Source organism: Myotis brandtii, unplaced genomic scaffold (genome assembly GCF_000412655.1).
Source record: "Myotis brandtii unplaced genomic scaffold, ASM41265v1 scaffold191, whole genome shotgun sequence".
In the NCBI taxonomy this organism is placed as follows: Eukaryota; Metazoa; Chordata; class Mammalia; order Chiroptera; family Vespertilionidae; genus Myotis; species Myotis brandtii.
The window spans coordinates 4,624,453-4,651,981 of record NW_005357115.1 but is presented as its reverse complement, the minus strand read 5'-3'; the positions used below and the strand labels follow the sequence as shown (position 1 = coordinate 4,651,981).

The following is a 27,529-nucleotide window of genomic DNA, read 5'->3' as shown; positions in this document are numbered from 1 at the left end:
GGAAGAACATGTTTCTGCTTTCAAATGTACTTGTTATAATCTTTGCCTCAGGAGGCAAAACAAAATTATAGCTAAGCCTACACATCAATGAGCTGCCCTGTAAAGGAAAACATCAAACAACCTTTTGCACTTTGGATTTTGATCCACAATAAAACTTTCCACTAGAAACCAATATTAACTTCTCACTACCTCCATGTCAACAAAGCTTAATGAAACTTGATGTGACCTCCTCTTTCTCTGCTCCTTTTACTCAACACTGTTAGCCACACCCACATGCTGGTGCATATACATTCCCATTCAGCCCCTTTCCAACTGATTTATCAGAGCATTTTCCTCTTGTCCTTTGAAACACAGATGGTAGCACTCAGTTGTCAATTTGGGGGCCTGTTCTTAGGGTAATGAGAACGTCTGCTTTTGGCAGCTCTAGGGGCACTTGGCAGAAGCTCCTACTTGCTTCAGTTCCAGGCAGATCCTATGCTTTACTTATGTTATGGTAGCTTCTGGCCAATGGGTAACAGGGATGGGAGGGAGTCTCTAGTGTCTAGGCTTTGGCCCTCCATCGCAGAAAGTGACTGGAGAAGTCGCACTGCGCAAATGAGGACACTGAGGCACAGATCTATTAGGTGACTAATCCAGGATCACACTGGTAAGTGGAGGAGAAGGGATTTGAACCCACACACTGACTTCAGAGCCCACAGTCTTAGCTGAGGTCTTCAAGAGGAGTGAAGACTGGTCATTAGTGCAGCTGACTGGCATGATGACCCAGTGCGGGGGACTAAGGCTGGCTGGTGGTGGTTACCACATTGTTCTCCTATGCAATACACTTACTTTTATTTTATTATTTTTTAAATTAAATCTTTATTGTTGAAAGTATTACATACGTCCCCGTATTTCCCCCATTGACCCCTTCTATGCAATACTCTTTAAGCGTTTTTAGTGCTGTGTGTCTGACACTGGGTCAGGTATTGGGCACATGAAGGTAAGGAGCATCCAGTCCCTGGCCTTGTGAGGCTCTCAGTCTCAAGTGGGCACAGTTCTGTGTAAGGGCTGTAATGGCTTAACCATGGGAGTCAAGACAGGGAAGTGCCCCTGCTCAGGGAGGATTTATGGAGAAAAGAGGTATTCACCCAGCTTTAGAAGAGTGAGAACTGTGATTCTGGCTTTATCTCTTTGCCTCCAAGTTATGTCCAAAAAATAGTGTACCCGAAGGCTAAGAACTGTGTTTTACTCATGTTAACGTAAAAAAACCATTGAAACCTGTAAAGAATTTTGTGAGTTTATTTGAGCCAAACAGTCGACATATGCCAGGAAGCAGAACCTCAATGAATTGAGATAATGCTCCGGAGAATGGCGGGTTATATGAAATCCATTGGTGACAGACTAGAGAGGCAGGAGAAAGCAAAGCAGGGATACCCCTGGGATTGGATAAAAAGTAAAATGGGTGCAGGAACAATTAATATGTTAATGAAGGAATTTGTGGTATCTGTCCTGGCGCCCAGGCACATTAGGTTGTACCTCAAGGGGTCCAGAAAAAGGGAAGTTACAAGTTACCCAGACATTTCAAGGGTATGTTATTATAGATGCAAAAAAGAGATAGGCTCAGTTAAGGTAAAGGTTGACCTTGTCAGTGAAGATACCAGCCTAGGATGTAACTACCCACCATAACTGCTTTTAGTTAAAGTTTAATTTCAGACCATCCTTTGTGGTTACTTTAGGTCTCTGAGTTTGCAAGGCCACCATGCAGGCCTTCCCTGAGCTTGTCAGGTTAGATTGTGGCCCCTTTCGTCCACACTTAACTTCATGTCTTCAGATGCTAGGGATAATGAATGGCATATAGTAGGTGGATATGGAATAAATGTATATGGAATAAATAAATATGGAATAAATGAATGAGTAAGCTGATTAAACAAAATTGATTGTAAAGAACTCTAATTTGGGAACAGAAGTGGCAAAATAAACTTAGGAGATCCAGGTAGGAATGAAAACCAGAGTGAGTGATGCAGAACAGGAAAAGCCCCTTTACAACCAACTCTTTGCTGACAGTGAACAAGTCTGCCAGAAGCCTCTGCTCTCTGATTGTGTCCCTCTCTGCTGTCCGGAAGGCTGAGGGAAGAGAGTGGTTGTTCCCTGTAGGGTCCTCAATGATGCTGTCATTGAGTCTAGAACAGTGATGGCGAACCTTTTGAGCTCGGCGTGTCAGCATTTTGAAAAACCCTAACTTAACTCTGGTGCCGTGTCACATATAGAAATTTTTTGATATTTGCAACCATAGTAAAACAAAGGTTTATATTTTTGATATTTATTTTATATATTTAAATGCCATTTAACAAAGAAAAATCAACCAAAAAAGTGAGTTTGCGTGTCACCTCTGACACGCGTGTCATAGGTTTGCCATCACTGGTCTAGAACCTGGGTAGGAAGGCTACTTCCCAAGAAAGTTAGTTGTGCCTGTAATCAGATAACATACATCACTCCAGAAAGCCCTCCAAACACCACAGATTTCATGGCAACTGGCCATGTCCTGCAACTTCAGCTTTCAACCAGCAGAATGGGACCTGCATAATTTTATAACTTATCCCAGGACACCTTTGGGCCCTCTCAGATTATTCTCAAGGTGAAGAGGGAGTGATAAAACCCCAGGGTCAAGCCCCACCTAAGGAACGATGAAAGAACGTTAAAAATAAAAATTAATTATCATTATCACAAATTTAAAATCTGAACTCAAGAAAAACCACACCTAATTATCTAATAAACAAAGACTAGTTAAATAAATGATGGTATATCCATGCCATGAGATATTTAGTAGCCATTTAAAATGATGGTATAGATTTGTATTGACATGAAAAGACATTTAAGACATGTTATAAGTGAAAAAAAATAAGTTATAAAATGGCTTGTACATATATACATGGTGGGGCAAAAGTAGGTTTACAGTTGTGAGTACATGAAAGTTTATTCTTGTATTATTATTTATTAATTATTGTATTATTTTCCATATGAACAACTGTAAACCTGCTTGTGCCCATACACAGAAAAAAACTTGTGCTACATAATAGGAAAAAACAACTGGGATAACATACGTCAAAATGTTAAATGTTGATTATTCCAGATTCTATCCTCATGAAAAACTTTTGGTTTGTTTTCTATTTCTATTCTTAATTTGCATACAATGAGCAATCAACATGTAATCATAAAAGGTTTGTCTGAGTGAGTCTCTTGGATGATTTTAAAAGCAGACAGCCTGACCATGGGGTTTCATCAACTCCTCCCTACCCTGAGAATAATTTGAGAGGCTCAAAGGTGGTCTGGAATAGGTGATAAGATCATGCCTGGTCACATGCTGCTGATTGGAAGTTGGAATGGCATGAAGCTGGCAATTGCAGTAGAATTTGCTGTTTGGGAGGGTTTTTTGGATAACAGCATATAGTTCTGATGGCAGGCATTGCTAATTTTCTCCTTTTTGCTCTAGTTTCCAGAGTCAATGGTGGCCCATCAGGTGATTGTAGACTGGGAGGTGAGAGCTCTTGCAGACAGCAGAGATGGCCCAGGTCAGCTCTGATAACCCTCCCCCACCTGCCAGTTTAATTTCCTCTTTCTCCAGTCTAGTCTCACCTCAATCAGCGAAGAACCTGGGCTGGGAGCAGATCACTTTACTCACCATTATTTCATTGTCTGCATTTCCCTCCTGCCCTAGAGGCCAGCTCACTTTTCCTCTGTAAATTATTTATATCTAAAAACTCAGAAAAGATCCTTGATTTTCTCCTCCCAATTCCTCCAGGGTCTTGCCTCCAGCATTTTAACTCTCTTCCTCCATGGTCTTCCTGGACATCTTCCCTAGTTCTGAGTCTGTCAACTTCTTTTAGGGCTGGAGTTTAGGGAAAATGAGGAGCTGGATCAACGGCATCAGTTCCCAAAGAACCAGACCCTTGGGCTATTTAGCAATATCAAAGCTTCTCTCTCTGGCCAGGACTGGAGTGGCTTCCACAGTCATGCTGAGCTGCTCCATCAAAGAGAAGGACAGAGGAGCACTTTCTCATTTAGCCTTTTTCTCATACATGCCAATGAGTACCCCCATGCATGTGTACACAGAGAGAGGAATATACCACATCCAGAAATGACATGCATACAATCATGTATACATGCATGCTCCATATACACATCCTGAGACACATATAGACAGACACCAACATGTGTTCTCCTTGGCAACCATGCCTATAAATATATACACATCGATAACATACAGGCATTCATAAAGCACTCGAACATATATACAACATGCAGACACTCACAGACACAACTGTATATCCTCACACATGCAGATATCAAAACTTGCACACATGTGTAATCACCTGACTCAGACATAAGCACACATAAATCTACTACAGGCAGAGAAGACGGCTGACAGATCATCTATTGCTAGACAGAAACCATACCACCCACCTTGACACTGGGGTTGCTTTGTTTTGTAGGAAGTTTCTGTAGAAAGTTGGCTGTGCCTTTGACAATGAGTTCAGCCCTCTTCTGCTTCCTGCCCCGCAGCCAGCTTTCTCCTCCCTGTCACCCCATTTTTCATCCATAGCTGTGCCTGGCCAAGGGGAATGCTAATCGCCATGACAGGAACTGTTTCCACCTGTTTACATCCCTGCTTGCCTCCCCCTAATTCCATTTTAGACTCTGCCAAGCAGCAGAGGAGGCCTGCTGTGCGGGGCCCTTGTGTGAGGGGGAAAGGAATGAGCTAGAGGACAGTTGGAGTGTGAAAAGGACCCGTCGCTAAGTGACTCCCCATTCCAACAGCCCACACACAAGATGCACATAATTGCTTTTAGCACAGTGGGATGTATAGAGATACAAAAGGTCAAATCAAGGATTTGTCCCATAATATCTTTGCTAAGCAGCAGCGTCAGACATTGGAAAAGCATATTCATGAATTGAGTTGCCAGAGTGTGAGGCAGGCTTTTCAGAGGCGGCTGTGTGTTCCCTCTTTGAGGTGTGCCTGCCGTGGTGATTGGATTCACACGGAGCAAGTGACTTCTCAATGTTCAACAAAGCTCTGCCTGTGAATTGGACTAAATAGACTACTTGGCAGGCAGCTGAGATAACTACGCTAAGTGAATTTCATAGTTGCTCCCACTCCCCTTGTGCCCAAGCCTACTAGAAAATGCAGGATAAAGGCCAAACTCCTGAGTGTGGCATTCAAGGCCTCCCACCATCTGACCCGATTCTATCTTTCTAGGCACTCCCCAACATGAATGTCAGATGTCTGCTGCACTGGGCCCTTCATTGGTCTGAACGCATCAGGAGACTCACTCCTCTGGGGACCTTGCCCACGTATTCCCCAGAGCGCAATGTCTGTCTTCCCTTCTTTATTCAAATCCCATTTGTTATTCAAGCTTGACTCAAGTCCTAATTCTACCAGACCTTTCTTTGTCCCCCTCCCTAGAAGTGACCATGCCCTTCTTGGCAGAAGAATATTAGAGGAAGAACACAGTCTGGATCCTGTGATCGGACTTCAATACTGATGAGTTCACTCAGGCTGGTGTGTTGAGAACAGTTTGTGAGGTGGGGAGGGAGAACAGAAGCAGAATACAGTTTGGATGTCCAGGGCAGGGAAGTAGATCATCTGAGCCAGGGAGATAGCAGAAGTATGGGAGCAAAGATTAGATGCTGTTACATTTGAAGGTAAATCTGAAGGGAACTGTCCAAGACTGGTTGTGGGGTATAAAAACAAAGTTAAAAATGGCCACAAGATTTTTGGCTCAAGCCAGCGATTTTCAACTGGTGTGCTGCAGCAAGCACACTGGTGTGCTGCAAAGACTTTTAAAAACATGAAATACCTGACTATTTAGTCAGAGGCACTGTTCTCTTTTCCCTTAGATTGTCAAATGAAGAAAAAATGACAACAGCTAACACAACGGCTGTCTGGTATGAATGAATCAAAATCATACCTACTTTTTTTTTTTTTGTCAGAGCAGCAAAAAAATATAATACATTTTTTGGTGTGCCTAGAACTTTGGTAATTAGTTTATATGTGCCCTCTGATGAAAAAGGTTGGAAATCGCTGGCCTAAGCATTTACTGATATGCAGAAGAACACATTTGGATGGTGGATATTAAGAGTTTAGTTTTGGACATATTTAAGGTACCTACTAGACATCCAAGTAGAGATGTCAAGACTGAGAAGGACAAGTAGTAAGACACCAGAAGAGGTGACATCCTGAAAGTATTTCAAGGAGAAAAGCATGATCAACCACTGTCAAATATATCTAATAGGCCGAGTAAGATGAGGACTAAAAACTGACCAATACATTTAGCTATTTGGAGGCCTTTGGTGACCTTGTCAAGTCTGGTTTCATGAAACAGTGGAGGTAAAAGTCTAAATTGGCGTTGTTTCAAGAGAGAATAGTCAACTTTTGAGAAGTTTTGCAATAAAGGAAAACAGATCAATGGGGTAGAATAGTGGAATAAAAAAAAGGATTTTTTATGGAAAAAAATACTATCCTCAAAACACACTTTCCCACACTCTCTCTTCTCACCCAGATACAAGGACTGCTTCAGGGTTTACCAAAATGAAGTGCCCTCTTGAGCTCTCAATGACTAAAGAAATTCCCTTCCAAGTTTCTCTGAAAATCAGGATGATTCTTTTGTATTTTAAGCCCAGTCCTGTGGCTCTGACCACATCAACCTTTCTCCTGCTCAACATCATGGCCAATATAGCACTCTTCTTTCCAAATTTATCTTGTAAACCCATGAAGGAAGGGAGATGTTTTTCAGAAGAGCCATATATTCCCCAGTAAGTAATAACGGCAAATCACAATTTTCCCCAGCAACTTAATAATTTAGAAATGTAATGTTCTTCTCCATAGGGGAAAAAAATATCTGCCATAGCAACTGCAGAGATGTTAAATACATTTTCAGTTTTCATGAAATATATTGTGTGTCAGGTCCATAATTTCACTAGCCTATTGTGTGGAGTAAGCTATTGCAAGGGGGTCTGTCATGTCTCCATTATTACTAACCCCCACTGGGGTTTAATTACCTTCAGGGCTATTTGCAACTATGGTTTCCCATTTCAAATCACATTAGGCTAAAATTAAGCCTATAACTTACACTTTGGGATGTAAATATGCAGCACTGCCTGTCAGTGTATTATACTGGTTAAGCTGCTTCTATGCAATGTGAAGGAAAAATAAATAAAAATATCCAACTTAGTGTGAGACCTTAAGAACCATTGGCTTTGTAATTTTCTTGAAGGTCATCTCCAGTAGGGAACTACCTGGGAGGAAATACCACTCATCTTTCATTGGCTATACTAGTATGGTTGGAATCCTCTCACTCTGATGCCAATGTTTGTGAAAAGGTTACTCACTCCAGTTAAGGCAACAAGTCTTTTTGAAATGGCAATTTAGGGTTGGCTTCTGTGTTCCCTGTGGTCTCTGGCTTCACAGAGAGCTGCCAGTTAGAGCTGCACAATGGTTGTGAATGGTGCCTCCTACCGTTGTACAATGGACAACCTACACAACCATATGCAGCAGCCCTGCTTCGGGGAGCTTACATGGGTAGAACTAGAGAATGGTAGAGTACAAATACTTGGAGTTTCTTCCCCAACAATGGCCCTGCCTTAACTGCTACTGAATCCTTTTCTGTGTTCACTGAGCTGATTCTTGCTCCAGAGTTTCAGCTTCTCTTTGACACTTCCTCAGCCAGCACTTTCCCTCCTCTTCCCCTCCCATGTCCTCAATCCCCAGGTTGTGTTGCCTTTATGAAATCTTCTCTGGTCTAATCTAATCTCCAACAAGCAGCCTCTTTTGCTGCTTTCTCTCTCTGACAAGCCGATTTATCTTGATGTGTCGACCTTTGGGACGCTTAAGCCGTGCTGACCTCTTTGGGGAGCTTGGCTTTTGTGGTGCTGGGGAGCCCTCTCTCCTGAGGGCTGTATCAGCTTATTCTTTGTCATATTTGAGCCTATTTTTCTAAAAAGGACTTTGGAGGGCAGCCCATGCTGTGACTAAAGGCATGAACACCTGTCCTTTCTTAGGAGGTCTTGCTCTCATCCCCAACAGTCTACTGAACAAGAGCCAGGAGCCAGAGGAGGGGTGGAAACCTCAACCACCATCACATCAGTTAGGTTATAGCCCTTTAGACACTGGACAGGCCAACAAGAGGCAAAACATTATGTGTCATATCATGTGTGTTATATAATCATGTATCATATCATTTTGTATTTGTTTGCTACAACTACCATAACAAAATACCACAGATTGGATGGCTTAAACAACAGAAATGTATTTTCTCACAGTTCTGGTGACTGGAAGTCCAAGATCAATGTGCCAACAGAGTTGCTTTCCTCTCTCCTTGGCTTACAGATGGCCACCTTTCTGCTGTCTGTTCACATGGCCCTCTCTCTGCATGAACTCTGGGGTCTGTATGTCTAAGTATCCTCTTCTTATGAGAACACCATCATATTGGATGAGGGCCCACCCTAATAGCCTCATTTTACCTTAATTCCTATGTAAAGGCCCTGTCTCCAAATCTGAGGTACTTGAGGGTTAGGCCTTCAACATAGGGATTTTGGAGGAACACAATTCAGCCCACAATGATATTAGTCCCCACTCCAATCATCAACTTGCACTCAGGTCGCACACAAAAAGAACTGTCAAATTGCAGTGTGGGAGATTTCAGCTGATGTAAGACAGGTACAGGTATATCCCAAATTGAGATGCTGGGGTGGAATCAACTGGGGGTGAGGAAGAAGGAAGAAAGAAGAAGGCAGGCATTCTAGAAAACATACATTCCCCTCCAGTGAGGACCATTTCTAGAATTAAGAGGTTAAACTAAATGGTTTTTAACGTTAATTAATGAATCAGCATGAATTCATTTGATCATTTATTTAGCAAACATTCTCTAAGTCCTCACCATGTGCCAGGCACCAGGGATCCAGAAGTAAACCAGTGAAGGTTCTTGCTCCCCAAAGAGGACTTATGCATCCTGATATCTAAACCCTGCGTGGGATGGGAGGAGGTCTGTCTCCATGAATTTATTTCCCACTTCCTTGAATGTTAATGAAACCCCAGACGGTAGTACAGGCTTGTGCATTTCCTTGCTGGCAGTTAGCCGTCCCCACACTCAGGGCAAGACCCTTTATCTGATGGAAGCTTGCATAAAGCATAACCTCCCCAGGTTTGGGACATCTGAAAGACCATGCACCTTGAGATGGCCCAGGGAAGCTGGAGACATTTCTAAGCCCCACACCTGGGGCAGGCAGGGAGAGGAGGCATGGCTGGCATACAGTGGAATCACTGTAGCCATAAACCATGAAGTTTGGGATCCAGTAGGCGCTGGCCTGATGCCACTGCAGCTGCAGGCAGGCAGGCAGGCGGTCCAAACCAGACACCTCTTCCCCTTGCTACCCCCTCCCTCCACCAAAGCTCAGTTACACTCTCCCTGGGAGCCCACCAGATGCCCCTGGGATCTGCTTGAGAGTGTGTGGCAGCTAGAAGCAAAGGAAAGGCTGCCAGTGCCAGTCGCTTCCCTAGATTGAAGGCACCAGATGCCTCCATCTGGAAGGTAAGTCTGCCACCCAGTGTCTAAGCGGGAGAGGTGCAGGGGCAAGCAGCTTCCCTTGCCCTGCCAGCTGTGCTCAGCCTGTGGCAAATTCTTCGGCCACCCTTGGTGAGGGAAAACCACTGTGCTTTCAGAGTGGATCTGATTTTCTAGAAACAGCTAAAAGTCATTTTAAGCTAAATGGTTACTGGTGGGAAGACAAATAACACAGATTTCCCTCTATGATTTGTAACCATCTTAAAGGCAGGTGACTATTATGAAAAACAAAGTATTTTTTTTTTTCAATTAGTGCCTTGAGGGGATTAAAAGTCTCATTATTTTAAAGACAATAATGTCTACCATGGAATCCTACTAAAGTACATTTTTAGAAGAATTTAAAATACATCTCCTCCAAGAAATAAGTATTAGTGCTGCTTTTTCCATGCAGGCCTGTCTTTTGTAAGAAAGGGAGAATGGCCTGTTCGATTTATTCTGCTGCTGAGTAGGCAGTTGTCCATACAGCCTGATGGAGCCCAGTCTCCACAATCCTGGAGTCTCAGAGCTGCGTATTAAACCCAGAAACTGGGCCCTGTCTAGGAGACTGTTTGTCATGAGGCTTTCTGCAGAGACTTCAGATCTAGGAGAAACACCAGGCAGGAGATCAGCTCTATTCTTGTTTCTCAAAGAAGGTGTGGAGTCTAGTGCTCCCACCAGGGTGGGACTCAGAGGGAGGGGCCAGGAGGTCAGAGCATCAGAGGCTCTGATATTTGGTCCTTTGGGTTCGGGGTTAAATGGCCATTGCTTCCCTGGAGAGGAACAGGAGAGCCAAAGCCTCAGACCAAGCCTGACTGAGGTGGGAGAGGCTCAAGAGAGCCCTTCCCACACCAGCAAAGCCAGTCCCTGGAGGTCAGGCCTCAGGTGCTCAGCAGCCCTGAGCTCGTTGTGCCCTGAAAAAGGCCTCTCCTAAAACTAAAAAAGAACTCCTTTATTTTGGAGCAAAAGGGAGACACCCCTTGGCCCTCTCTCCTCCCCCGTCTCATAGGATACTTGCTGACTTCAATATTATCTGAGCACAAAGGGTCACTTCAGTTGGAACAAGTCTGAACTAATCTTTTTAAATATGGAACAAGGCCAGGCCAACCCTCACTTGGCCCTGAGTGCTTGGCAACTCCATTATTCCCTTGATCAACAGTATTCTGGAGCTGGAGGAGTTCCAGCTAATAAATAGAGAAGGAATAAAAGAATTTTTTTAGCCCTGGCCAGATGGCTCACTTAGTTGGAGCATCGTCCCATTACCAAAAGGTCATGGATTCGATCAGGGCACATACCTAGTTTGCTCAATTGATCCTCAGTTGGGGTACATTTGAGAGGCAATCAATTGATGTTTCTCTCTCACATTGACGTTTTCTCTCCTCCTCCTCCTCCTCCGCCTCCTCCTCCTCCTTCTTCTTTTCTCAAATCAATAATATTCCCTTGATCAACAGTATTCTGGAGCTGGAGGAGTTCCAGCTAATAAATAGAGAAGGAATAAAAGAATTTTTTTAGCCCTGGCCAGATGGCTCACTTAGTTGGAGCATCGTCCCATTACCAAAAGGTCATGGATTCGATCAGGGCACATACCTAGTTTGCTCAATTGATCCTCAGTTGGGGTACATTTGAGAGGCAATCAATTGATGTTTCTCTCTCACATTGACGTTTTCTCTCCTCCTCCTCCTCCTCCGCCTCCTCCTCCTCCTTCTTCTTTTCTCTCTCAAATCAATAAACATATTTTCAGGTGAGGATTAAAAAAATAGAAATTTTCAAAAATCACTAATACTCCAAATTAAATAATGGATGTAGGTAATAATCATCAATGGATACTAAAATAATCAGATGAAAGATTCACAGGGAACTTTGTGGGTTGACACTACTGAAACCTACTGATCAATCTTGGCATCATTAAAAGTGAAACAATCAGACAGTATATGCCCGATGGTAACAGTGCCACTATGAAATATTGGTGCCTAAACATACTGATTGACTCTAAGCAAGGCCCTAAAGATAACTACTAGTTTACAGGAAAGACAGAGGGTAGAGGAACACATTCCCTTACTCCACAAGAAAGCAATCAGACAAATACAGAACACAGACAATGCTCAGAACAAATATTAAATGTATTTTTATTTGCTAAATCTAGCAACCCTACACCCAAGCCAGAAGACGTGAAGCCATCCTGAATTCCTTCCTCTTTTTCCATTTTTGATTGCCTTCCAGGTCTTGCTGATTCTTTTCTATATTTCTCATTCTGTCCTCCCTTCTCCATCTCCATGTGACTTTCCTACTTTGAGCCATTGCCCTCTCTCTCTTAAAAGCTCCTTTAATTGCCTTCCACTTGGCCTTCCTGTTTCCAGCCTCATCCCTTCTAATTCATGCACAACAGGTAAACTGGTCTTTCTAAAAGGCAAACCTGACCACAGCACTCCTCCGTTTAAAATCCTTCCCTGGGCCAGAACCGGTTTGGCTCAGTGGATAGAGTGTCAGCCTGCGGACTCAAGGGTCCTGGGTTCGATTCCGGTCAAGGGCATGTGCCTTGGTTGCGGGCACGTCCCCAGTGGGGGGCGTGCGGGAGGCAGCTGATCGATGTTTCTAACTCTCTATCCCTCTCCTTCCTCTCTGTAAAAAATCAATAAAATGTATTTAAAAAAAAAAAAGAATAAAATCCTTGCCTGGTTCCCCATGGCTTTCAGGATAAATTTGAGACTGATTTTAGTTGATAAAGCCCTCGGTCATTTGATTTCTCTCTCTATATATATAGTCCCATTCTTCTCAGGCTCTAACCCAAGGACCATTTGGGTATTTAGAACATCATTCTCAGGCTATACAACATTATCTTAACTTAAAAAATGGCCTGCTATATTCGGTCAAACGTTTAATTAACTCACTCTATAATTAACTCACCCTAATGCTTTGGCAGGGCCAGACCAAATGATTTTGCAGGCCTTATGGGGCCTGTGGGCTGGATGTTCCCCTCCCCTGCTCTAACGCATCACACATGCACCGGCCACATCAAGCTCTGGGAGCCCAAAAGAGTGCCACACCATCCCTTTTGATGGTGTCTCTCTATTCTTATTAATACCACCATCCCCCACACATCCTACTCTTCTCCTTTGCCTGGCTAAATCCTACTCATTCTATTAAAAAAACAGTTTAAAGGTCACTTTCTCCAAGAAGTCTTAACTTATTGTTTTAAGCACATATTTTTGCTCCTTGACACACTGTATGGTAATAGTTGACTTATCTGTGTGTTTCCCCAACTACATCATTTTAAGTTCCTTCAGAGCAAGGACTGTGTGTTATCTATATAAAGTCAGCAACTGATACAGTAATCAGCACTAGTAAACAACTAATAAATGTTTATTAGATGAATGATGGTTCTTTAGCATAAAATGTTCCTACTCTCATCTCTGGCTGATCCAGCGTGTCTTAGTTGGACACTCCCCTCCATTTTCAGATGTGGACCTTCCTGCCTGTTGTATCTTTATCCTCACCGAAACTCTGGGCTTTGATTTCCGTGGCTCAACCGTGATGAAAAAGCTTCTTGTCCACTCCATTACGCTACTACTGAATGGATGTGGAATAAAGAAATGACACCTTACCAAGTGAGGCCCTAGCCAGTTCCCCACCCAAGCTGAGTTTCAGATCATGATACCAGCTGACATCAGGCAGCTGTTAGATGAGAGATTTTCGCCTGCCGTCCCAACCCCCATGATTTGCCCCCAGCCCTCCCTCATCCCCTGGGGAACAACTTCTCTTTTTGTTTTGGGCCACAGCAGTGTTTAGCAGGAGCAGACACCATGCCTTGTTTGAGCTGTGATCTAACACCAGCTGACAGGTGGGTTTCGGGGGTGTCTCTGGGGCCATGGCCTGTTTAGTGGATGTACCACTCTAAACTCAATTACAGGAGACTTTCACGCTCCATAGGCAATTCCAGGCCCTTTTTGATAAAACTCTGGTGAGTAAATAAGTCATGATGGTGAGAGGGGCTACCATTTAATATTCATTGAAGTACACATGTTTGGAAATTGGAAGCAGAGTTTAATCCATTTTCATATTTATATCAACATAAAGCTTTAAAAAGGATTCCTCTTTTTCTCCAGCATTCTTGTCAAGTTCTCCTTTGGAAAGCTAAAGGTAAACCAGACATACATTTTAAAATTAAAAATATCTAAAATTATAATTATTAAAGTGTGAGTTTGGGATGTTAATTTTCAACTCAGAACCAATTCTTGCATTTCCTTTGAACTCCTGGGACAGTAGGTAACAGATAAGCCATTGCTATTTCTGATGGCTAGATTTTTGGATTTAACTGTGTAATAAGAGCTCAGCAAAACGAAGAGATTCAGAAGATTCTGGTCTCAGCCCCAAGATATTACAATTTAGGGGAATGTTTAATAGCCATCCCAAGTAAATGCAAAAGCACCCCTTTTTAAATAAAGGTAAAATTCACAAAATAGAAGTGTTCATGCTCACCAATAAATTATAGGACTGTTCATTGAGGGAGGGCTGAAATATGAGGAGAAAGAGTTAACACAGTGAAGGGTGTAGAGCACTGTTGTGTTGTACCCTCCACTCCCCATTTTTTTTTATGGGGATGAATGTTTAAATATGGTGCTATGGTTGAAGGCATTTCTTTTAATAATGCAACACATGGCTTCCTGGGGGGACAGCAGTTGATTTGGAAACTGAATATGGTGCACTCTAAATTCTCCTCCCCGAGGAAGGCTGATAACTAAGTGCCATGAGCTAGCATGGGGACTCAATCTGTCAAATCAACTTGCTGGAAAAGCCCCATGCGGAATCTTCTCTAGTCTCCGGGAGCTAATGTGAGCAGACACTTGTGACATTAGACAGTGTAGCAGGCCTGGCATGAAGGAAAAGTTCACCACCCACCGACAAGGTGGTCTTTAGATAAAGAAATCAGTGCAAATTTGTTAATGTAACAACTTGGACAAATACGCTTTAAAAAAACAGCTGCTCTATGGGGAGAAAGGATCAAAAGAAAAAGAAGGCAATAACAGTACTTGGAAGCTTTCTTTGGGCTTTCTGTACCTTTGAGGCATTGCCTTTTCTACTGGTCCTTCTTCTAGGCTGGGGTATCTTCAGTTAAGTGAGTGAGTCCCAAACTTTGCCACTCCACAAGCCACTGCTCCACCTAAAACTGAAAAAGGAAAGTAAGGGGGGAGAAAAGCAGTGAAGAGGGAAAAAATTCTGTGCCTTTGCCTTACTGGGATAAATAACATCTTTCCTCTTTCAGATGGGTGATCAACCGACTTTCTAAGTGAGAACTGTTATCTATCTGATGTTGGTGCATTAGTCCTGGAGGAAAATTGAAGTGATTATTTCCTCTGTGTCTGACACAAAATATAAGTACATGTCTATAAGTGAATCAAATATTTTAAGAATTAAACAGCATTCTAGGGGGAAATATAGTTATTAATATCAGATAGACAACTCTGATTGTGTTGAGTGTCTGACTTAGGGAGGTGGTTTTGCCAGTTATTTCCCCTTGGTGGGGTGAATTTAATAAAAATGGAAATTTGCTATAGCATGCTTATTGCATATTTAATTTAGAAAATAATCTGATACTTCTTTGAGTAGGACATGCTGAATCAGCTCTTACACGGCAGCTGTGAGAGCACGGGTTTTGGATAGAGACACCTGAATTCAGGTCCTGGTTCTGCCACTCACTAGTTTGTGATTTGGGGAAAGTTGTTTAGGAAAAACATTTACCTCATAAGATTATTCTGAAAACACTTTTCTCATAGGAGTATTATAACATAGGTTAATACATGGGAAGTTCTGAGGTCAGTGTCTGTGATATACTAAGTGCTTCAGAAATTTGGCCACAGTTATTATTTAAATGAACCTAAATGGGTTCCCAGAGTTTTTTTTTACTGATTTTAACCAAAAAAAGGGGGGAGTTCTGTGGTCCAAAAAGCTTACAAATCAGGTTTAACTTAATTAACCTTTTTTAAAATATAGTATTTTCTATATTAAATGTGTATTATGAATATCCAAGGGAGAATTTAGTTTCAAATATTTGACCATATAAACCTTTTTCATAGCTGATGCTGTTCCCTAAGTGAAAAAACAACAGCATCCTAACCTCTGGTTCAGAAGTTAAGGAATTTTTGAGTCATGGGACCTGAACCACTAGGACTTAATTTAAAGCATGGTAATTGGTTATCCTATCAGCCTCATAGGTCTCAAAACACTCCCTTTTTAGAACAACATTTTGTAAAGTGGGATTGGTAGGAGACAGAATATGTACTGTTAAAACACAGACACTGGATTTGGACAGTCCAGGGTTTCAATTTCCCAAACAAGCTATTTAATATCTCTAAGCCACAGTGTCCTCAGCTATTGAAAGGACAGTAATAGTGATATTTACCTCCTAGGCTTGCTCTATGAATTAAATCAGGTAATGCCTGGCTCTTAGCTATTAATGATGTATTTATTCCAACAGTGGGGCTAATGTTTGTCAACAAATAATGAATTAGTTATTCTATTCTCAACTACTGTACTCATTCAGAGCCCTTGGTGCCTGTAAGGTTGCAGTAAAAACACACAATAAAAAAAACCAATGGAATGGGAATAAGCATCTGTGAGTTTTAAAGCACCCTTTGTGCTTGATTAAATAGTTAGTTGATGAACATATATGACATGTTTACCAAGATTACCACAACGCTCTGTGCTTAGTTTTCTGTGAAAAACAACCATAACAGCAGCACACCTTGCCTACTTGTATCAGAGTTACTGTGAGAAACAGAAATGCTTACATACATATGATTTTCTTAAACTATAAAGGCCTATAGCTTTTTCAGAAATAATTTATTACATGTTTACTATAGTCTAGGCCAGTGGTCAGCAAACCGCGGCTCGCGGCTCGGCAAACGACGGCTCGCGAGCCACATGCGGCTCTTTTGCCCCTTGAGTGTGGCTCTTCCACAAAATACCGGCTCTTCCACAAAATACCGACTTCTGCGCATGGGCCACGAAGTTTCAATTGCACTGTACGTGCGCGCCCGCATGTGGTATTTTGTGGAAGAGTCACACTCAAGGGGCCAAAGAGCCGCATGTGGCTCGCGAGTCGTGGTTTGCCGACCACGGGAGGCACTGTGGTAGGTCTTACATGTGATACCTCATTTTAATCCTTACTATGAGGTGGTATGTTTATACCTACTTTAGAGATGAGGAGACTGAGGCTCAGGGAGGCTAAGTACTACTAATTTTTCCCAAGCTCACCTGGCTGATAGAGCCAAGAATCAACTCCAGACCTGTCTGACTTGAAAGTGCTTAGAACCACTGTGCTTTAAAAAATAATAACATTGCTCGGCCGGCGTGGTTCAGTGGTTGAACCAGGAGGCCACGGTTCGATTCCCGGTCTGGTCACTTGCCTGGGTTGGAGGCTCGATCCCCAGTGTGGGGCATGCAGGAGGCAACCGATCAATGCTATTGTCTTATCATTGATGTTTCTATCTTTCTCTCCCTCTCCTTTCCTCTCTGAACATAATAATAACATTAAAACACATTTTAAGTTAGAGATTAGTATTGGCCACATACAATTCATCTCTCTGGCAGGTCTACAGACACCTTTTTGATGTTGTAAAACTCCTTAACTTGGACAATAGCCACTCAATGAGTGAAGATGAAGCATTGGGTAGGAAATAGAGTGGTCAATACGGAATCCAGTGTCTTAACTGGATGATTATTTATAGACACTGGCTAATTGGATTAACTTTCCCTGTGACTTAGGTATATTTGCCATAATTATTACAATGACTAGCATGTTTGAGGTCACAAACTCCAGAAAGTCCAGTCACCTGTGTTAAGTGATCTCTACCTCCTGAGAGTTTCTGGATGACAAGTTGACATGCATGGCAAGTAGTTTCATGAACTGCAATAGAGCAAGGTCTGTCAGAGAAGGAAAATCTCTATTAATCATATGCTATAAAACACTTTTTGTTAGTTACATATATTCCTTTACTTTCATTTCCCAAGAATAGCTCAGCTGTCAAAGCATTTCCATGATTTCCATAGATTCGTCAAATACTGTGCGATCGAATTATTGCTCTGAGAGAAGCTACAATTAAAACACATTAATCATTGTAACAAAGGATCCTTATTGAAGCTGACAAAGATGGTGAAATCTGATGAATAATTGGTCTGGTTAATCTTTTAAAAAAGTGAATTAAACTGCTAACAAGTTAAATCACTGTGATTTTCAAAATAAGCCTCCAGGGTGAGCAGAGAATGGGAATATTATCATCATTTAAAAAAAGATATTTGCTTTCTTCTTCTCACCTCTCGACTTGCACTGGAGGCCCAGGGTTAGAATTAGGGGGACCCCGAGGACCAGCTGGCAGAATGAAGTTGGTCCAAGTGTGAGGGCATGTTCTTCACTTTCCTCTTCAATGATTCCTCAATATTTCTAAGAGAGGCATACAGTGGATAGAAGAAGATCCAGAACTAATATGGCACCCACTTACCAGCCATTCTCAATGACTTCAAGTGGACCCATCATGTGGTTCTGATTTCATCCCCACTCTAAGCCAACAAACCATGACAATGAGGTCACTCTGGTATAATATCCCCTGATGCCCGTTTTTCAGTCAGATCACTTATCCTTCTAGATACCTCTCCTATTTGCATTTCAATTACTGTGGAAAATATACTATGCTCTGAAATAAACTGAGATGAGCAAATATGAACTGGTAATCCATTGCAAATGGACGGAGGAGGACTTTTGAGCTAAAGTCTTAACTCGGGCTAGGCCTCCACAATTTTTGGGAGTTTTAGTGGATGCTGTGATGAATGGTCCAGACCCGCTTCAGGAAGAAAGGGGTTATTCCCCCAGCTGCTGGGAGTGATGATAGATTTGGCCCTCCGCTGTTACCCTTGAGTAAAGAAAACTGAACACACTCTTCAAGGTCATATATACTTCTTTATAGGGGTAGCTGATGTCCAATTATGGGGCTGGAAAGACTGGCCTGTTGCCACAGTTCCCTGTGGGGTTGGCTAAAGTCTTTGTTGGGATTGCAATACTGCCCACTTTCTCCCCTGGGGTCTTGACCAAGAAAAATCTGTTAAGAGAATAGGTAATACCCACAAAATTAATTTGCCCTGGGATCTCCTATCACTCTGCAATTTCCAAGTCACTTTAAACTCTTTAATCTCTTGGTGATGCTATTGCCTAGGTCATTGTGAGAAAAAGCCAAATTTACAATGCTCTTGCTATGAATCAGATCCCTATCTCTATCTTAGGTTTCAACCTAGAAAATCTTAACAAAACTATAAAGTATCAAAGAAAAGAAACAGACTAAAGTGGGCCTCAGAGAAAAGCGAAGTGGAATTGGCTCAGGATAAAGAAGTTCTATTAACTCCCTTCCAATGCAAAAAGTCTATTGTGTGGAAACTGTTCAACTCTTCTTTGACTTCCTATTGGAACAAACAAGATTGAAGAAGGAAAAATTTTGGCTAGGAGATGTACTGCAGATGCTTTTTATAGGTTCTAAATCACTTTACACATTTCTTTCCATCCTTTTCTTTTTCTTTTTTTTTTCATCCTTTTCTTTTTTTCTTAAGTAAACAATACTATTCTACCCTAGCTCTGGCCCCTGAGATGCCATTTAGGCCCGACATCAAGCTAAGCCTGATTGAGAAGTATGCAGATGAAAATTAATAAATAAATAAATAATCCAAAATACACTCATAAAATTAGGCCAACCAGCCTCTTCAGTTTTTTTGTCTTTTTGTACCTTTAGCCTCAGAAGGGGCAAGCAGGGGGCCTCAGACTAGGGATAATTGGCTGGTCTTAAGGTGCTCAATATCATGGACAACCAAGTTCCATGTCTTAGTACTCAGAAAAAGTTGATTCAGAAGGGCAAAAGTTCCACTTTAAGATACTCCCATTTTCTTCTTCCAGATTCCTCAATATTTGTAGAAAGAATTCGTTTTAGTTTTTTGAAAGCATTGTTTTCTGTGTACATGTATGTGTGCATGTGAACATTAATGTCGTTAGGTGTTTCCCAGCATCTAGAAGGGTTCAGGAATCTGGAGAAGGCGCTGCGGTGTAAATTAGTAAGTAGACTAGAAATATAACATAAATTTGTAATCCATGGGGGATCCAGAGGAAGCTTAGCTATAGGAACCAAGTTCTTCTGAATCTCCGGACCCCTCGCTCTTTATTAACACAAATTGTCCTAAGGCAGGGTAGACATACATTAAGGTTTGGTATACAGTAGGCATTGTTAGTTTTGGGGGAACTGCCTTTGGCTGGTTGTTCAGGTGTTTGGCCAGCAGGAGGCAATAACATGTAGATTAAAATGCCCTCAGCTGTCTGGCAACAGGCAATAATATATGCAAATCTTTAGGTGTGGGGAAATGACCTCAAGCTATTCCAGTAGGTAATAACATGTATTCAGCCCTGCTGAATATAGAAGCCTCAAGGTTCCATCAACCTTTTGATGAAACTTCTTACATTTATGACATGGTGGAATTAGCCTCCGGCAGAACATATGCACACATCTGTACACCAAGTCTCTAAATAGCGTGCATATGGGGCGTTCCTCTTCCTAGTGGGAGTTCAAAGAAAGGGAATCTTGATAGAAATGGTAGAAATATTAGTCTTTGAAATTCACCATAAGATTCAATCCACTGGTTTGGTGTGGCAAATATACTACATCAAGTCTTAACTCCTCTGTTGGGAGATGCTGCATGTTACCATGGCATCGCTGTCCATGGTGCTGACATCACTGAGCTAAGTAGGCATGGATGTTTCTCTTAATTCTGAGACACTGGTGAACTGAAATGCAGTTTACAGAAGCAGAAGCAGTTTTACTTAAGCATGTTATCTAAATTATAGTTTTGGGTCTCCGGATCACTGAATTGACAGAAACACATTATCTAGAGCCCTCGGGTCTTGGGACCACTGAGTCAACAGGGACATGTTATCTGGAGCCCTCTGACCTTGGGATAATTGTGCTGTCCTTCCCAGGTACAGAAGAATGTGCTTCGATAACCAGTATGACCACAACCAATGGGATATTCACATTACAATCAATAGGGTATTCAATTGAATGGGATAATTGATATAATTCAGAAAGTCAAAATAACTTTCCTATTATTTTAGCAAGCAAATAAGTACAGAAACCAAACAGCAGGGTTAGAGTTAAACTACAGTTTCTACCTGAGATGATTGCTACCATACTTCATTTGACTTCCAGCACACATTCTTAGCAGCAGTGAGAGCAATTGCCTTTTCAACCCTCACATGCCACTGTCATTGCCCTTTATTTCTTAGCTCATTCTGGTTTCCAGACTGCAATCCCCCTCACCTGTTAGGTTTTCCTTTCTGCTCATAAAAAATCCCACCCAGATTCCAAGGCCCAGCTCCTACTCTGCCTCCTCCACGAAACTTTCCTTGATAATCCAATTTAGTTTTCCCTCTCCTCTAAATTTTTTCAGGATTTATTATTTGGCATTTCACCTTAGACCACAGCACATCTGAAAGGGAATCTCAATTTTAATTCTGTGCCAATGTTGTACAATGTAAAGAGCATGTGTTTTAGTATTAGACAGTTCTCGATTTCAATTCTAGCTCCTCCATTTTGTAGCTTAAGTAAGGTACTTAACTTTTTTGGAGCCTCATTTCTTCCCTAAGAAAAAATTATATTAACACATTAAACACCAAGCCTGTTTTGTCTTCCTTTCCGTTTAGCCCGCGATATCCGATTTTACCGATATGCTGGCGGCACCAGTGACTGAACGGTCCAGACGGAAAGTATAGTGTCAGTCACCGGTGACTGACATGGTGCTTAACGTGTTAACCTATATAGTATGAAATTATATGTGCAGTATACATTACTTGGCACACAATAGGCTCTCAATAAGTTCTTGCTCTCTTCTCTTCCCTGCTGTAGCCTTCATTTCATATAGCACAATGTTGAACACATAGTAAATGTGGTTTTACTGAAATGCATACAAAATTTAGCCTGTCTACTCAACCTTGCTATGTGATCCATCTGCAAAAAACAGGCCATATCTGATCAAGCACATTCTGGGCAGAGAAGTGTCCACAAAATCTGAGAGCAAACATAAGAGAGACCATTTGGAGACATTGGCTCTTGAAATGGTTATCCTGATGGTTAATTTTATGTGTCAACTTGAATAGACTAAGGGATGTCCAGATAGCTGGTAAAACATTATTTCTGGGTGTATCTGTGAAGATGTTTCCTGAAGAGATCTAACATTTGAATAGGTAAATTAAGTAAAGAAGATCAAGCTCACTAATATGGGCATCATCCAATCTACTGAGGATTTGAACAGAACAAAAAGGTGGAGGAAGGCTGAATTTCCTCTCTACTTGAGCTGGCACATCCATCTTCTCCTGCCTTTGGACATCAGGGAGCTCCTGGGCCTCAAGCCTTTGGATTCAGACCAGGACTTACACTATTAACCTCCCACCCCCATCCCCATTCTTGGGTCTTTGGACTTGAATTACTAGTAGGTTGGATCCTACAGTTCTCAATTCTTCAGATTTGGACTAAATTACACCATCAGTTTTCCTGGTTCTCCATCTTGCAGACAGCAGTTTGTTGGACTTCTTGGCCTCCACAGCCCCACGAACCAATTCCTATAATAAATCTCCTCATCTGTCTGTCTGTCTATATATCCTATTGGTTCTGATTCTCTGGAAAACCCTAACTAATACAGTCATGTTCTCAGTTAAGGTCTGATGAATGAGTACAAATACTCTGACAAAGAACATATTTGGATGTGGAAATCTGATTCCTGAACAACCTGTGTCCCAAACTCTTTAAAATTCAAAGCAGTGTTGGAGAAATTTCCACTCTCTGCAGCATGCCAAATTTTGACATTTTTCCTCCTGACATTTTTTATTTTCTATTATCAGAAAGGGCAGAATTTCTTCTAAAAAAAGAGAAGAAAAAGAAGGTACATAGAACATCAGTTTTAAGTGTTATTTTTGTTCTTGAAAAGACTTCCCACAGACTTTAAAAGAAAGCTTTTTTTTTTTCCTTTAGAGATTTATTTTGATAGAATTATCCAAGCCTTGTCAGGGAGAACAAAATTTTGTGAGCCTACTATATGAGTAAATGCCAAATTATATGCTGTAAGTTTTTTGTTTTATTATCTCTGGGTCCAGTCAAAGAAGAGAAAAGAGTTTGAATCCAGAACTATTAGCATTTGGAGACAAAAGAGAGCCTTCACTGCAGCCATTCCCCAGGGCTTGCTTCCCAGCCCTATAGGCTCCATCACTCAGGTGAAAGGATGTTGTACCCAACCTTCCCACAACTGTATTTCCCCCCCTACCCCCCCCCACACACACACATATGCACACTTCTCTTCTGGAGATTCAAGAAGTTTACTAACAGGATCAATTTTCTTAGCAATCTCTTTCAAAACCTTTAAGCCAGCTTTATAAGGAGCACTCGGACACCAATGCTTTCTTCCTTCTCTCTCTCTCTCTCTGTCTCTCTCTCCATAAAAAGTAACATTTTATTAAGGGAATTAAGTCTGCACTGGCCTATTCTGGTCACAAACAAGTGGCATAATGCAGTGGAAAGAGTTTAGACTTTAATACCAGACATACCTAAATGTGAATCCAAGCTTTATTACTATCCAGCTTTGCTACGTTGGGCAGATTACCTAACCTCTCTGATCCCCAGTTTCTTTATTTGTAAAAAGGAGATAGTAAGATCTATATTGAGGGAGTCATGGTTAGGATAAAACATATATGTAAAATGCCTAATGTATTGACTTGCCTGCAGTAGCAGCTCAATAAATGATATGCTGTTATTATAAGTGAAACCTGGGACTATGACATCTGAGAGACAAACTTTAGGTGTTAGAGACACCACAGGATGGCCACTATGTGTGGAAAGAGGTACTAAGGGGGAGCAAGTGGGTGAGGCTAAAGAAATAAGCAGGGGCTTCATCACATAGGATCTCATGCAAACACAGTAAGGACTTTGAATTTTTGTTCTGAGTGTGATGGAAAAGGTGTAAGAGTTTTGACTAGGGGAATAAAATGATTAGATTTATGTGTTAAAAATATGACTTTGGTTGCTGTGTGGAAAACAGACTGTACATGAGCAGTTGGGAGGCCATTCTAGTCGTCCAGATGAGAGCTGACCATGGTAGGAGGTAATGATGCAGGTGGCAAGAAGTGTGAAGTGCAATATGTCTTGATGGTGGAGTTGACAGGGCTTGCTGATGGACTGGATGCATCATGTGAGAGAGAAAGGAGGAATAAATATGATCTTTGGGTTCTTGCTCTGAGGAATTCAGAGAATAGAAGAGTCATTACTGAGAAGGAAGACTGTGAGAGAAGCAGTTTGGATCAGAGCTAGCTATTAAACATCCAAGTGGGAACTGGAGATGGGACCTCAGAGCAGAAGTGAGGTAGGAATCTGGGTGTCATCATTATAGAAATGGTGTATAAAAAAACCTTGAGAGTAGAGGAGTTTGCCAAAGCAGATAGAGAAGAAACCCAAGGACTGCAATGTTTAAAGGTTGGAAAAAGGAGAAAATCCAGTAAAATAGACTTAGGAGGAATATTCACCTCTGGATTTGGCAACATAAAGGTATTGGTAAATGGAATGGTGGGGACAAAAGTTTGATTTGAGTAAGTTCAAAAGTGAACAAAAACTGATGAAGCAGAGGAAAAAACCAGTATAGACAATTCTTTTCAGGAATTTTATTGTACAGGAAAAGGGGGGGGGGGAGTGTTCTGGAGGGAGAAGTAGAACCTAGAGGGTTTTTTGTTTGTTTTTTAAGATGAAATGCATAGTGTTGGGAATCATTTAGAAGAGAGGGGAACTTGAGGGTGCAGGAGAAAGAAGAGAGAATTTCAGGAGTGAAGTCCTTAAAAACAGATAAAGGGAGATGAGATCTGAAAGAAGTGGGAAGATTGGCCTTAGACACAAGAGGAAAGAAGGCCAAGTTTATGGGCCCAGATGCAGGAAGCTGACAGAATAACTGTCTTGCATATTCCAGAACAGGGCTTGGACCTGGGCACATCACTGGCATTCTATTAGTATGAGATTTCACAGCACAACATGGGGAAAGTTAATTTTATTTTTCCCCTGGTTCCCTCCCACCAAACCCTCCTGCAGTCTTTGTGGCTTTCTAACCAGACTCCAGCATGGACACTGCATGCTAATGAGACAACACTTGGTCCAATCCCAGGCACTTGTTTCTGAATAATTAATCTGGCATTTTACCAGCACCTACAAGCTACGGTTTTTCTGATGATTAAATAAAAGGCCAAGGCTCTTAACAACTGTCAACTAGCTGTTTGGTATGGCTTGGCTCCATATCATATGAACACAGTGGGAAGTCTGGTCTCCCCTCCCCCTTTGGCCCTCCACCAAACCATAGGTCAGACAGCAGGGGGTTCAGCTTAGTCATTCCAAGAAGATGAAGGAAGATAGGATGTCCTGATGATTCGGACCCTTCACACCTGTTTCATGCATCACCTGAAGCCCCTAGCTTTCCTGAGTCCCTTCCAACCATTCAAGTGCCTTGTTTTTGTAGTTTTCTGGCAATTCTCACATCTCCCTTTTCTCCCTCCCCTAGTCTCACATTTCTTCTGTATGTGATCACACCAGCTTAAGTCCCCCAGACTGCATGACTCAAGCCCTAAATTAAAAATAAAAGCCTCTTTCTACTGAGAATTACACACATACACACACACACACACACACACACACACACACACACACACGTTGCTCTCAGTCCAGATTTGAAAATGCCAAACAGAAGCACCACCTTTTAAACAAACTTGGAGACTTTCTTTAAAGATAGCTGAAAGATGGAACTGAGGATTGGTTGGCAACCAGTTTTGAGAAGTCCTGCTGGCAATGCAGAGCTTCCTGAATTCACAAGGGCCTTAGAGGCACTGACATGGCAGAGATTGTTGTGGCAGAAGCAACTGGAAAATGTCCTGAGACTGAAACACAGACAGATTAACATCACCCGGGTGGACACTAATGACTTGCACTTTGAAATGCCAGAGGCTCATACTGCCAGTTAAAACAAGGAAAAAACACATTTCTAGTCTCCAAAGACCTTAGATCTTTCCAGACTCTGCAGGCAAATGCAGCCGTCATGAATTTCTGCAGCTGGGCAGCCCTTTTGTGCCTTCAGGGGAATCATTGCCAGAGTTGCTGTGGGCAGTATAGTCAGTAAAGCTGAATCAGACAATCACTGAACACCTCCCAGAGGTTGTTAGTAATGATTCAACTTATAATAAGTCAATGCAATCAAGCCTACAGCATTTCCAAACACCAACCTTATTTTAGCAGTACTTGGAAAACCGCTCTTTCCTCTGAACATTTACAAGCTCAACAAATGGGTTTCCAAACAAATCTTATGATTTACCATGGACAGATAATTAGAATGTCTTTTCAACCACTGGTGTCTGGATAAAGTAATTTTGTCCCAGCATGGACATTTCTAGGAAATAAACAAAAGTCAAAGAGGAAAGGCTTGCTGGAAGCTTTCTCAAAAGGAAAATCTTTCAAGAACTGCTGCTCTCAGCTACAAGAAGGAAATGTTCCCACAATGATTTGATTAGCAAAACAAACATGAGCTTTGAGTAGTGCAGAGCATCAAAAGGCTATCTGATGTGAGTGAAGGGAGGAATATCTGGTTAAACATCTGAAACTGCAAAGGGGTAGGAACTGATAAAATGTAATGACAACCTCATTAATTCAGTCCTTAAATGAATCTAAAATTCCAAGATCAATTTTGCACTTTTCAATTTGGTCAACAAATAACTTAACGGTGCACTGCACCAGGTTCTACACAGAACCGAGTTCTCAGTCAATTTCTGATACAGTTGAGAAGGTAGGACTAACAGAATGAAAGGGGATATAATTAAATTCCAAATTGTGTAGTTCTTGTTTTAAGCTGAGTATAAGAAGTTCAGAAATGAGAGAAATCAGTGTTGGCTGAGGTGGAAGAGCTCCTGAGAAGCAGAATAGCCCCCTAAATGAACCCAATATGTCTTCTACTGGCCTGCCTGCAATTGTCATCTATAATATTGTGCCTTTGTATCAAGGCTGTTATTTAAAACAGTACAAGGTACTGCATGGGAGAACATATTTGCCAATGAAATTTCAGATAAGGGTTTGATCTCCAAAATTTACAGAGAACTCATACAACTTAACAAAAGGAAGATAAACAACCCAATCAAAAAATGGGTAAAGGCCCTAAATAGACACTTTTCGAAAGAGGACATACAGAAGGCTGAGAGACATATGAAAACATGCTCAAAGTCACTAATCATCTGAGAGATGCAAATCAAAACAACAATGAGATACCATCTCACACCTGTCAGAATGGCTATCATCAACAAATCAACAAACGACAAGTGCTGGCGAGGATGTGGAGAAAAAGGAACCCAACTGCACTGCTGGTGGGAATGCAGACTGGTGCAGCCACTGTGTAGAACAGTATGGAGTTTCCTCAAAAAGTTAAAAATGCAACTCCCATTTGACCCAGTAATCCCACTTCTAGGACTATATCCGAAGAAACCAGAAACACCAATCAGAAAGGATATATGCACCCCTATGTTGATAGCAGCACAATTTACAATAGCTAAGATTTGGAAACAACCTAAGTGCCCATCAGCAGGTGAGGGGATTAAAAACTGTGGTGCATCTACACAATGGAATACTACGATGCTATAAAAAAAGAAGGAACTTTATCATTTGCAACAGCATGGATAAAACTGGAGAGCATTATGTTAAGCGAAATAAGCCAGTCGGAGAAAGATAAATATCACATGATCTCATTCATATGTGGGATATAATGATCAACATAATTTGATGAACAAGAATAGATCCAGAGACAAATGGCAGGAGAGGGGGGTGGTTAGAGAGCAACCAAAGGACTTGTATGCATGCATATTAGCATAACCAATG

General features: G+C 41.7%; 1 long non-coding RNA gene across 7 annotated transcripts in view; it reads right to left on the bottom strand.

The window, feature by feature from the left end:
• Positions 1-27,529, bottom strand: part of LOC106723583 — a 115,067-nt gene that overhangs the window by 82,426 nt on the left and 5,112 nt on the right. For all 7 annotated transcript variants that reach the window (XR_001361832.1, XR_001361831.1, XR_001361830.1 and 4 more), the window contains exons 2-3: positions 17,402-17,492; positions 14,628-14,736 (exon numbers count right to left, since the gene is read on the bottom strand). This is a non-coding gene — a long non-coding RNA (uncharacterized LOC106723583). The remainder of the gene's footprint in view (positions 1-14,627; positions 14,737-17,401; positions 17,493-27,529) is intronic.